Source organism: Arachis ipaensis, chromosome B9 (genome assembly GCF_059453495.1).
Source record: "Arachis ipaensis isolate K30076 ecotype BB chromosome B9, ASM5945349v1, whole genome shotgun sequence".
Taxonomy (NCBI): domain Eukaryota; kingdom Viridiplantae; phylum Streptophyta; class Magnoliopsida; order Fabales; family Fabaceae; genus Arachis; species Arachis ipaensis.
The window spans coordinates 114,790,529-114,803,013 of NC_142444.1; the positions used below are offsets into that span (position 1 = coordinate 114,790,529).

Genomic DNA, 12,485 nt, shown 5'->3' on the forward strand with positions numbered 1-12,485 from the left:
TTTTCATATGCATTTTCGAATTATTAGTGTCTCAACTTTGAAAATTTTTAAGTTTGGTGTCTTGCATGTCTTTCTTTTCTTAAAAATTTTCAAAAATATGTTCTTGATGTTCATCATGATCTTCAAAGTGTTCTTGGTGTTCATCTTGACATTCAAAGTGTTCTTGCATGCATTATTTGTTTTAATCTTAAATTCTTATGTCTTGTGTCATTTTGTTGTTTTTCTCTCTCCTCATTAAAAATTCAAAAATAAAAAATAATATATTTTCCATATTTTACTCATAAATTTTGAAATTTTGAGTTGACAGTCAAAAATTTTTAAAATTTAGTTGTTTCTTTTTAGTCAAGTTAAAATTTCAATTTAAAAATCTTTTTCAAAATCAAATCTTTTTCATTTTTCTTTCATAATTTTCGAAAACCTTACTAACAATTAATGCTTTAATTCAAAAATTTCAAGTTTGTTACTTTCTTGTTAAGAAAGGTTCAATCTTTAAATTCTAGAATCATATCTTTTAGTTTCTTGTTAGTCAAGTCATCAACTTTAATTTTTAAAATCAAATCTTTTTAAATTTCTTTTTCAAATCTTTTTCAAAACAATTTTTCAATCATATCTTTTTTTTAACTTATTTTCAAAATCTTTTTCTAACTTCTTATCTTTTCAAAATTTATTTTCAAATCTTTTTCAATTAACTACTTGACTTTTTGTTTGATTTTAAAAGTTTACTATTTCTTATCTTTTTCAAAACCACCTAACTACTTTTCCACTTCTAATTTTCAAAAATCACTAACCAAAATTCTTTTTAATTAACTAATTGCTTTAAATTCTAATTTTATTTTATTTCTTTTCTTAAATTTCGAATTCTAACTAATAATTAAAATGAAAACAAAAATATTTTTATTTTATTTTAATTAATATTCGAATACTCTCTCTCTCTCTTTCTCATCTCTTTCTATTTATTTAATTATTTACTAACACTTTTCTTTTACTCATAATTTGAACCCTCTCCCTCTCTCTGTGTTCGAATTCTTCTTATTCTCTCTCTATCTCATTCTTCTATTCTTCTATTCTTCTACTCACATAAACGAATCTCTATACTGTGACATAGAGGATTCCTCTTCTTTTCTGTTCTCTTCTTTTTCATATGAGCAGGAACAAGGATAAGAACATTCTTGTTGAAGCTGATCCAGAACCTAAAAGGACTCTGAAGAGGAAGCTAAGAGAAGCTAAAGCACAACACTCTGGAGAGGACCTTACAGAAATTTTCGAAAAAGAAGAAGACATGGCAGCCGAAAATAACAACAATAGTGGAGATGCAAGAAAGATGCTTGGTGACTTTACTGCACCAACTTATGACTTCTATGGAAGAAGCATCTCAATTCCTGCAATTGGAGCAATCAACTTTGAGCTTAAACCTCAATTAGTTTCTCTAATGCAGCAGAATTGCAAGTTTCATGGACTTCCATTGGAAGATTCTCATCAGTTCTTAGCTGAATTCTTGTAAATCTGTGACACTGTTAAGACCAATGGGGTTAATCTCGAGGTCTACAGACTTATGCTTTTCCCCTTTGTTGTAAGAGACAGAGCTAGGATATGGTTGGACTCACAACCTAAAAAAAGCATGAACTCTTGGAAAAAGTTGGTCACTGCCTTCTTGGCCCAATTCTTTCCACCTCAAAAGTTGAGCAAGCTTAGAGTGGAAGTCCAAACCTTCAGACAGAAGGAAGGTGAATCCCTCTATGATGCTTGGGAAAGATACAAGCAATTGATCAGAAGATGTCCTTCTGACATGCTTTCAGAATGGAGCATCCTATGTATATTCTATGATGGTCTGTCTGAATTGTCCAAGATGTCATTGGACCACTCTGCTGGTGTATCTCTTCATCTGAAGAAAATGCCTACAGAAGCCCCGGAACTCATTAAAATGGTTGCAAATAACCAGTTCATGTATACTTCTGAAAGAAACCCTGTGAATAATGGGATGACTCAGAAGAAAGGAGTTCTTGAGATTGATACTCTAAATTCCATATTAGCTCAGAATAAAATATTGACTCAGCAAGTCAATATGATTTCTCAGAATCTGACTGGAATGCAAGCTGCATCCGACAGTACTAAAGAAGCTTCCTCTGAAGAAGAAGCTTATAACCCTGAGAATCCTACAATGGAAGAAGTGAATTACATGGGAGAATCCTATGGAAACACTTATAATCCTTCATGGAGGAATCATCCTAATTTCTCATGGAAGGATCAGCAGAAGCCTAATCATGGCTTCAGTAATAATAATGGTGGGAGAAATAGATTTGGCAATAGCAAGCCTTTTCCATCATCTTCTGAGCAACAGACAGAGAATTCTAAGCAGAGCCTCTTTGACTTAGCAACCATAGTCTTTGATCTATCTAAGACCACTCTCAGTTTCATGACTGAAACAAGGGCCTCCATCAAAAATTTGGAGGCACAAGTGGGTCAGCTGAGAAAAAAAGTTACTGAAACTCCTCATAGTACTCTCCCAAGCAATACAGAAGAGAATCCAAAGAGAGAGTGCAAGGCCATCAATATACCCAAAGTGGCCGAACCTATAGAGGAGGAAGAGGCAGTGATTTTTAGTGAGAAAGACCTCAATGGACGTCCATTGGCCACTAAGGAGTTCCCTATGAGGAACCAAAAGAATTTGAGGCTTATACAGAGACCATAGAGATTCCACTGAACTTACTGTTGCCATTCATGAGCTCTGATGAGAATTCTTCCTCTGAAGAAGATGAAGATGTTGTTGAAGAGCAAGTTGCTCAGTATCTAGGAGCAATCATGAAGCTAAATGCCAAGTTATTTGGTAATGAGACTTGGGAGGATGAACCTCCACTGCTCATCAATGAAGTGAATGCCTTGGTTCAACAGAAATTACCTTAGAAGAAACCGGATCCCAGGAAGTTCTTAAAACCTTGTACCATAGGTACCATGACCTATAAGAAGGCTCTGTGTGACCTGGGGTTAGGAATAAACCTCATGCCACTCTCTGTAATGGAGAAACTAGGGATCTTTGAGGTACAAGCTGCAAGAATCTCATTAGAGATGGCAGACAAATCAATGAAACAAGCTTATGGACTTGTAGAGGATGTCTTAGTGAAGGTTTAAGGCCTGTACATCCCTGCTGACTTCATAATCCTAGACACTGGGAAGGATGAGGATGAATTTATCATCCTTGGAAGACCCTTCCTAGCCACAGCAAGAGCTGTGATTGATGTGGACAGAGGAGAGTTAGTCCTTCAATTGAATGTGGACTACCTTGTGTTTAAGTCTCAAGGATCTTCTTCTGTAACCATGGAGAAGAAGCATGAAAAGCTTCTCTCAATACAGAGTAAAACAGAGCCCCCACACTCAACTTCTAAGTTTGGTGTTGGGAGGCTACCATCAAGCTCTGAGTCTCTGTGAAGCTCTCTAAGAGCCCACTGTCAAGCTATTGACATTAAAGAAGCGCTTATTAGGAGGCAACCCAATGTTATTTAATTATATATATATATTTATATTCCATTGTCATTTTATGTTTTCTTTAGGTTGATGATCATGTGGAGTCATAAAAACAACTGCAGAATTAAAGCAAAATTGAAAACAGCATAAAAAAAATTGCACACCCTGGAGGACAGGCTTACTAGCGTTTAAACGCCAGTAAGGATAGCAGAATGGGCATTTAACGCCCAGTCTGGCAGCATTCTGGGCGTTAAATGCCAGAATGGGCAGCACTCTGGGTGTTCAACGCCAGAAAAGGCCAGCAGACTGGCGTTTAACACCAGGAAAGGTAGCAGAGCTGGCGTTTAACGCCAGAATTGGCACATAGAGGGCGTTTGAATGCCAGAATGGTGCAGGGGGTAGAATTCCTTGATACCTCAGGATCTGTGGACTCCACAGGATCTCCACCTACCCCAACTCACTCTCTCTCCTCTTCACACCTCTCCTTAACACTCTTCCTCAAATACCCTTGACCAATCCCATCAATACCTCTTCCCCAAATACCATTCACCTATCAAATCCTACACTCTTCCCCATAATCTCTTCACCAATCCCCACCTACCTCACCATTCAAATTCAAACTATTTCCCTCCCAAACCCACCCATTCTCACATGGATCCCCTCTCTCATCTACCCTATAAATACCCCTTCCTTACTCCTCCACTTTCACACATCACAAACACTTCTTTCCCCGTTGGCCGAACCACTCACCCCACCTCTATCTCCTCCATTTCTTCTTCTTCTACTCCTTTCTTTCTTTTTTTGCTCGAGGACGAGCAAACCTTTTAAGTTTGGTGTGGGAAAAAGCTCTGCTTTTTGTTTTTCCATAACCATTAATGGCACCTAAGACCGGAGAAACCTCTAGAAAGAGGAAAGGAAAGGCAATTGCTTCCACCTTCGAGTCATGAGAGATGGAGAGATTCATCTCAAAGGTCCATCAAGAACACTTCTATGAAGTTGTGGCCAAGAAAAAAGTGATCCCCCGAGGTCCCCTTCATGCTCAAAAAGAGTGAATATCCGGAGATCCGACGTGAGATTCAAAGAAGAGGTTGGAAAGCTCTCACCAACCCCATCCAACAAGTTAGAATCTTAATGGTTCAAGAGATCTATGCTAATGCATGGATCACTAAGAACCATGATCAAAGTATGAACCCAAACCCAAAGAATTGGCTCACAATGGTTCGGGGGAATTACTTGGATTTCAGTCCAAAAAATGTGAGGTTGGCATTTAACTTGCCAATGATGCAAGGAGATCCTCACCCTTTCACTAGAAGGGTCAACTTTGATCAAAGGTTGGACCAAGTCCTTAGGGACATTTGTGTGGAAGGAGCTCAATGGAAAAGAGACTCCAAAGACAAGCCGGTTCAACTAAGAAGGCTTGACCTCAAACCCGTGGCTAGGGGATGGTTGGAGTTCATCCAACGCTCTATCATTCCTACTAGCAACCGGTCTGAAGTTACAATAGACCGGGCTATCATGATCCATAGTATCATGAATGGAGAGAAAGTAGAAGTTCATGAGATCATACCTCTAGAACTATACAAGGTGGCAGACAAGCCCTCCACTTTGGCAAGGTTAGCCTTCCCTCATCTCATCTGTAACCTATGCAATTCAGCTGGAATTGTCATAAAGGAAGACATCCTCATTGAAGAGGACAAGCCCATCACTAAGAAGAGGATGGAGCAAATAAGAGAGCCTACTCATGGACCTCATCAAGAGCATGAGGAAATTCCTCATCAAGAAATCCCTGAGATGCCTCAAGGGATCTACTTTCCTCCACACAACTATTGGGAGCAACTCAACACCTCTTTAGGAGAATTGAGTTCTAACATGGGGTAACTAAGGATGGAGCACCAAGAGCACTCCATTATCCTCAATGAAATCAGAGAGGACCAAAAGACCATGAGGGAGGAGCAACAAAGGCAAGGAAGAGACATAGAGGAGCTCAAGCACTCAATAAGATCTTCAAGAGGAAGAACTAGCCGTCATCACTAAGGTGGACCCGTTCTTTAATTTCCTTGTTCTTATTTTCCTATTTTTTCGGTTTTTATGCTTTATGTTTTGTCTATGTTTGTGTCTTTATTACATTATCATTAGTGTCTAGTGTCTATGTCTTAAAGCTATGAATGTCCTATGAATCCTTCACCTTTCTTAAATGTACATGAATTTCGAATTCTATCTTGAAATTAGTTTAATTATTTTGATGTGGTGGCAATACTTTTTGTTTTCTGAATGAATGCTTGAACAGTGCATATTTTTGAATTTGTTGTTTATGAATGTTAAAATTGTTGGCTCTTGAAAGAATAATGAAAAAGGATAAATGTTGTTGATAATCTGAAAAATCATAAAATTGGTTCTTGAAGCAAGAAAAAGCAGTGAAAAACACAAAGCTTGCGAAAAAAATTTGGCAAAAAAATAAAGAAAAAAAAAGAAAGAAAAAGAAAAAGCAAGCAGAAAAAGCCAGTAACCCTTTAAACCAAAAGGCAAGGGTAAAAAGGATCCAAGACTTTGAGCATCAGTGGATAGGAGGGTCCAAAGGAATAAAATCCTGGCCTAAGCAGCTAAATCAAGACGTCCCTAACCATGTGCTTGTGGCGTGAAGTGTCAAGTGAAAAGCTTGAGACTGAGCAGTTAAAGTCGTGGTCCAAAGCAAAAAGAGTGTGCTTAAGAGCTCTGGGCACCTCTAACTGGGGACTCTAGCAAAGCTGAGTCACAATCTAAAAAGGTTCACCCAATTATGTGTTTGTGGCATTTATGTATCCGGTGGTAATACTGGAAAACAAAATGCTTAGGGTCATGGCCAAGACTCATAAAGTAGCTGTGTTCAAGAATCAACATACTGAACTAAGAGAATCAATAACACTATCTGAATTCTGAGTTCCTATGGATGCCAATCATTCTGAACTTCAAAGGATAAAATGAGATGCCAAAACTGTTCAGAAGCAAGAAGGCTACAAGTCCCGCTCATCTAATTGAAGCTAATCTTCATTGATATTTTTTAGATTTATTGTATTTTCTCTTCTTTTTATCCTATTTCTTTTTTAGTTGCTTGGGGACAAACAACACTTTAAGTTTGGCGTTGTGATGAGCGGATAATTTATACCCTTTTTGGCATTGTTTTTACATAGTTTTTAGTATGTTTTAGTTACTTTTTATTATGTTTTTATTAGTTTTTTTTCAAAAATCACATTTTTGGACTTTACTATGATTTTGTGTATTTTTCTGTGATTTCAGGTATTTTCTGGCTGAAATTGAGGGACCTGAGTAAAAATCTTATTCAAAGGCTGAAAAAGGACTGTAGATGCTGTTAGATTCTGACCCTCCTGCACTCGAAGTGGATTTTTTGGAGCTATAGAAGCCCAATTGGCGCACTCTTAATTGAGTTGGAAAGTAGACATCTTGGACTTTCCAGCAATATATAATAGTCCATACTTTTCCCGAGATTTGATGGCCCAAACTGGCATCCAAACGCCCACCTGAGACCCTTTTCTGGAGTAAAACGCCGGAACTGGCACCAGAACTGGAGTTAAACACCCAAACTGGCACCCAAGCTGGCGTTTAACTCCAAGAATGGCCTATGCACGTGAAAGCTTCAATGCTCAGCCCAAGCACACACCAAGTGGGCCCCGGAAGTGGATTTCTGCACTATCTGCACTTAGTTACTCATTTTCTGTAAACCTAAGTTACTAGTTTAGTATAAATAGCACTTTTTACTATTATATTGAGAGACTTTACCATCTTTTGATCACTTTTGGATTTTTATGTTACATTTGGAAGGCTGGCCATTCGGCCATGCCTGGACCTTCTTTTCTTTCAATACTTCATACCTTCTATAAATTGGCAGTAACACTTCTTAAGCCCACATACCATTACCTGCTTCATACATTCCTCCCAAACACGTTACATCATCCTTCTCTCACCCAAAGACATCACACAACACCTTACCTCCCATTCCTTCCATCATAACCGTTCTTTAACCAAGGCCTATCTTCTCTTCTTCCTTCTTTCCTAATTCATGGCGTCATCAAGTTCCAAAAGAAGGAAAGGAAAGGAACCAGCTGTAGCCGAACCATCAACCTATGATACCAAGAGATTTAAGTCTCAATTTCATGAATCAATATATCATAGGCTAATGGAATTAAAAGAGGTCATTCCAGATATGGGTTTCAGATTGAAAGATGGAGAGTACCCCATCATGAGAAGAATAACCGTGGAGAGAAGATGGGAGCTTCTATGTGAACCTCTCACAGACATAAGTGCAACCATGATAAGGGAGTTCTATGGAAATGCTGTGAGATTAAGCAAGACTAGCCCTCCCTACAAGAGCTATGTTAGGAGGGTTGAGGTAGATTTCAGCCCACCATCCATCATGAGAGTCTTACAGATAAGAGTGATACCCTATGGAGAATCCAGCTTTAATGAAAGAATGGCAGGTGAAAGTGATCCTAATAAGATATTACATGGTTTATGCTTTGAAGGCAAAGACTGGAAAAGGGACTCAGAGGGGGCCCCAAGCCGCTTGAAGAGAATGGATCTCATACCTGAGGCCAAAGGGTGGTATGAGATAGTGAGAAGATCCATACTCCCCACTGCAAACACATCTAACGTCACAATAAAGAGAGCAATTCTGACATATTGCATACTTAGGGGAGGAGAAATTAATATACCACAACTCATAGCAGATAGCATTCAAGAGATGACTAAGGATACTAGCAAATCAAGCAGACTTGGTCACCCAAGCACCATTCTAAGGTTGTGCAATAGAGTAGGAGTACTCTTTGAGAATGCAGATACAGATCGAGTAAAGGGAGGTAGAGGAATCACCAAGCAAAAAATGGATGGTATTCCCTGAAACCCAGGAGGAGAGAAGAGCTCAAGGAAGAAGGAGGGGGCCACAAATAAAGGGAAAACAAGCTTCTGGTGCAATGGACTTAAGCCAAATGCAAAGAGCCATTGAAGAAATATCTCAACAATATATGAGAGCACAAGAGCAACAACAGGAATAATACTTGAAGCAACAAGAGAAGTACTTGAAAGCCCAAGAGCAACAAGAGCGTTGGCAGTAGCAAATGATAGAACAACAAGAAAACTTCCAGCTCAAGATGTTGGATCAACAGAGGGAGTTTCAAGTAAGAACTTTTGATTAGAAAAGGGAACAATCGGCACACTCTCAAGAATCATTTAACAGATTGTCCCTACAACAAGCCAATCAAGGAGAGTACATCCAAAATTTGTACCAATGGAAGAATATATATCATACAATTAGAGAGCGTAGGAACTTGGACAGAATGGAGTATGATATAGAAACTCAAGAAAAGTTAGGCTATGTAGTCTATATCATGCCAACATTGAACCGAGAGATCAAGCCATATGTTCAATGCCAAGAATTGGTAGACCATCAAAGAGCAAAAGCCAAGAAAAATGCAGCACACATGCAACAAGGACTGAAGGATGCTGGGCTCTGGGATCAGGTAGACCACATTTGGGATCGTAGATGCCCTGTTGAGGAACCCCAAGAAACAAGCAAGAAGCGGAAGAAGAAAGTAAAATCTAGCAGAGGAAAAGAGCACAACAAATAGAGGTGGTGGAGTCCCTTTTATAGTTTTAATTAAATAAAGATGATGCATACCTGAAACATGATATGCCTCCAAATATTTTATTTTCTGCACTTTCATATCTTGAGTAGATTTCTTAAGATCTGCATAATGCTTGTTATCACTCATCTGCATTAAATTCATGTCTTGTTTCTAAGCAAAAGAAAGAAGGAAAAAGCTAACAGGGATCAATAGAAGAATAAGGCATTATAGCAGAAACCCTAGTGAATCCTCAAAGAGACATTTCATATCTATCAGCAAAGAATAATTGAGCTTTATTTTTGTCTACATAAAACCCCATGGTTCAAACTCAATTATCTACTAAATAAAGACATACATGCTTCTATGTTTCATTTCATTTCTTCTCATGTTTTAGTGCTTGCTTGGGGACAAACAAGATTTAAGTTTGGTGTTATGATAACAAGTCATCTTATGCTAGTTTTACAAGTAGTTTTCACTTGTTTCATTAGGTTTTATGCACTTTCTTGCACAATAAGTAAGTGATTGGAGTAGAATTTCATGATTATTGTAATTCAATCAAACATCATTTATTTTATACAAAAGTATGAAATTTATGCAAGAATTGAGTGATTATTACGAATGGTGCAAATTCTTGTGATTTTGGTAGGACTTTGATTGCTTGTTGGGTTGAATTTAGGTGATAAAATGAAGAGAAAAAGGTTCAGCACAGGGCAGCGTTACGTTCAAATAGAGAGCGCCACGCTCACTTACGACGTGCACGCGTACGAGACGCGCACGCGTCAGTCAACAAAATTTGAAGATCCATGCGTACGTGTGCAGGACGCGTACGCGTGGGTGTGTTTGGCGCTCGTTTCAAAAGAGAGCGCTACATTCACTTACTCAGCGTTTTCGTGCACGATTCAAAGTTGGAGGCAAAGTTTTTGAATCGACGCACACACGTGCATGACGCGCACGCGTCGATGGGTCACTGGAACGGAGCACGCGAACGCGAGGCTGGCGCTAGAACCTGTATTGGAGATTTCGCTACCCACGCATACGCGTAAAGGACGCGCACGCGTAGGCACCGCTCACTAACCCAACACAGCGCTCACTAAGTTATCGCTACTGAGTACGCGTCTGCGTGATCATGGCGCGCGAACATGTTTGGGCTGAAGACTGATGGTGACGCGTATGCGTACATGACGCGTGCGCATCGATGAACAAAAAGTGAAAAAGGACGTGCACGTGTCGGGGACGCGTACGCGTGGAAAGTGAACGCTGCACTCACTTAGAGAACGCAACGTTCCACTGGAGCTACAACAAGTGGATATTTTGATCCACTTCTTCGAAAGGCACAAAGCCCACTCCAAGGACCTGAAGCCATAATTGAAAAGTGTATAAATAGCTAGGAATTTGATTTCATGAGGACCTTTTGTCATTTTTCAATTTTTACTTTTCTTTTAGCTCTTTCTTTTAGTTTTCATTATAGAGTTGAGAGTGGAGATCAGATCTAAAATTTTCCTTTCTGTTTTTTTTGCTCTTTCTTTTCTGTAATTGTTACTTTCTGTTTTGAGTTTTCAACCAGAGATTGGAGAATTCTCTTGAATTCCTTCATCTTGTAGTTCTTTTTCATCTTTTTCCTTCGACAGCTTTATGAATTGAAGATTTGATCTTAGCTTTCTGTCTGTTTTTCTTTCTTCTGAAATTTACACTTTTATGTTTTGTTAAGAGAGCAATTGAGATTTATTTTTCTTTCTGTTTCGTTAGTTTCCTGCAATTTTTCATTTTCGAATCCTGATTGGTCTATTTTCTAAGATTTGTCATCTGAGAGTTCTTTAGTTTACTGCAATTTACATTTTCCATTTCTACTTTGAATCTCAGCACCCAAATTCCTTTACTCTTAATGCAATTTAAATTTCCTTGCAATTTAGATTCATCAATTTACATTACTTGCACTTTAGGTTTCAGTCATTTACTTTTCTTGCGATTTAAGTTTCATCTCTTTTACTTTCTTACACTTTAAGTTTCTGCACTTTAAGATTCGGCCAATTTTAATTCTACACGTTATTTTCTTGCAATTTTACTTCTGTTAATCAAGTTTCACTCAAATCATCAAATATTCGCTTAACTAAGTTCATCACCACACTAAAGTTGCTTAATCCATCACTCCCTGTGGGATCGACCTCACTCTTGTGAGTTATTACTACTTGATGCGACCCGGTATACTTGCCGGTGAGTTTGTGTGGAATCGTTTTTCCCTCATCAAGAATCTCAGAAGAAAAAGATTTCACCCGATAAGATTGTCAGAAATTTTATAAAGATTTATAAATTTAGTTCGATTAAAATCTTAGACAAATTTATTTTAATTTTATAGCATTTTGGTGGCGGACATATGGGCATGAAGCTCCGAACATGCGAGACCTTGCTATCAAGATCTTGAGCTTGACTTGTAGTGCTTCAGGATGTGAGCGCAATTAGAGTATATTTGAGCATATTCATAATAAAAAAAGAAATAGGCTTGATCATGAAAGGATGGAGAGTTTGGTCTTCATAAAGTATAACCAATAACTCATAGAGTGGTACAATCTTAAAGATAAAGTTGACCCTATTGCACTCAATGACATTGATGAGTGTAATGAGTGGTTAGTTGGAGAAATTGGGACTGCCACCTTTCGAGATGATGATAATGTGGATGATGATGCTGATTTAGTTCATCAAGATGACAATACTTTGAGTTGGAACCTTGTGTTTGAAGCAATGGGGGGACATATGCCTATGACAAATACTAGGAGAAGACAACAAAATAGAAAAAGAAAAGAACCTACAACTGCAAAGGGTAGTAAAAAGGGTAGACCAAGTGGGTCTAAGCTTTAAAAGAAGGAAAAGGAAAGGCAGTAATTGTGGAAGAGGAAGAAGAGCCAGAATTTGAAGATGAAGAGGATTCTGAAAATGAAGAAGAACAAAAAGAGGATATTCAATTTAATGATACTGAATCAGAGGATCATAAGGGGGCAAAGGGACATGATAATAATCGTGTTAATTTGGATGAATTTGATGAGAGCTAGAATGTAGATGGTTTATAGTTTTTATGTTTTGTCTTTTATTTTATGACTTTTGAGTTATGATTTGCACTTGATGTTATGTTTATTTGCTATATTTGCTACTATATTTGCTACATTAATTAGATGCTTTATGACTAAAAAGTTGCTTATATAGATAGATTTTATAGTTTATTATATTTGCAATTTTTCTGCATGTTTTTTTGTTTATATATGTGTATTTTTTAGGTAATCCGCTATTTCCGTCATTTTTTGCAACGCTATCCACTATAACTTTATGGCAGATTTTTAGCTCACCGCCATGAGCCGTCATCCGCAATAAAAAACTATGGTTTATAATTATGTTTAGTACATATTTATAATTATAAAGACT

General features: G+C 37.9%; 1 non-coding gene and 1 pseudogene across 1 annotated transcript; one reads left to right on the top strand and one right to left on the bottom strand.

Moving 5' to 3' along the window:
* LOC148545989 (uncharacterized) overlaps positions 1-12,118 on the top strand; it is a 33,256-nt pseudogene extending 21,138 nt beyond the window's left edge.
* On the bottom strand, positions 1,685-1,792 carry LOC148545991 (small nucleolar RNA R71). The gene has a single exon (XR_015901143.1). It is a non-coding gene; the product is annotated as a small nucleolar RNA R71 (small nucleolar RNA).
* Positions 12,119-12,485: the final 367 nt, after the last annotated feature.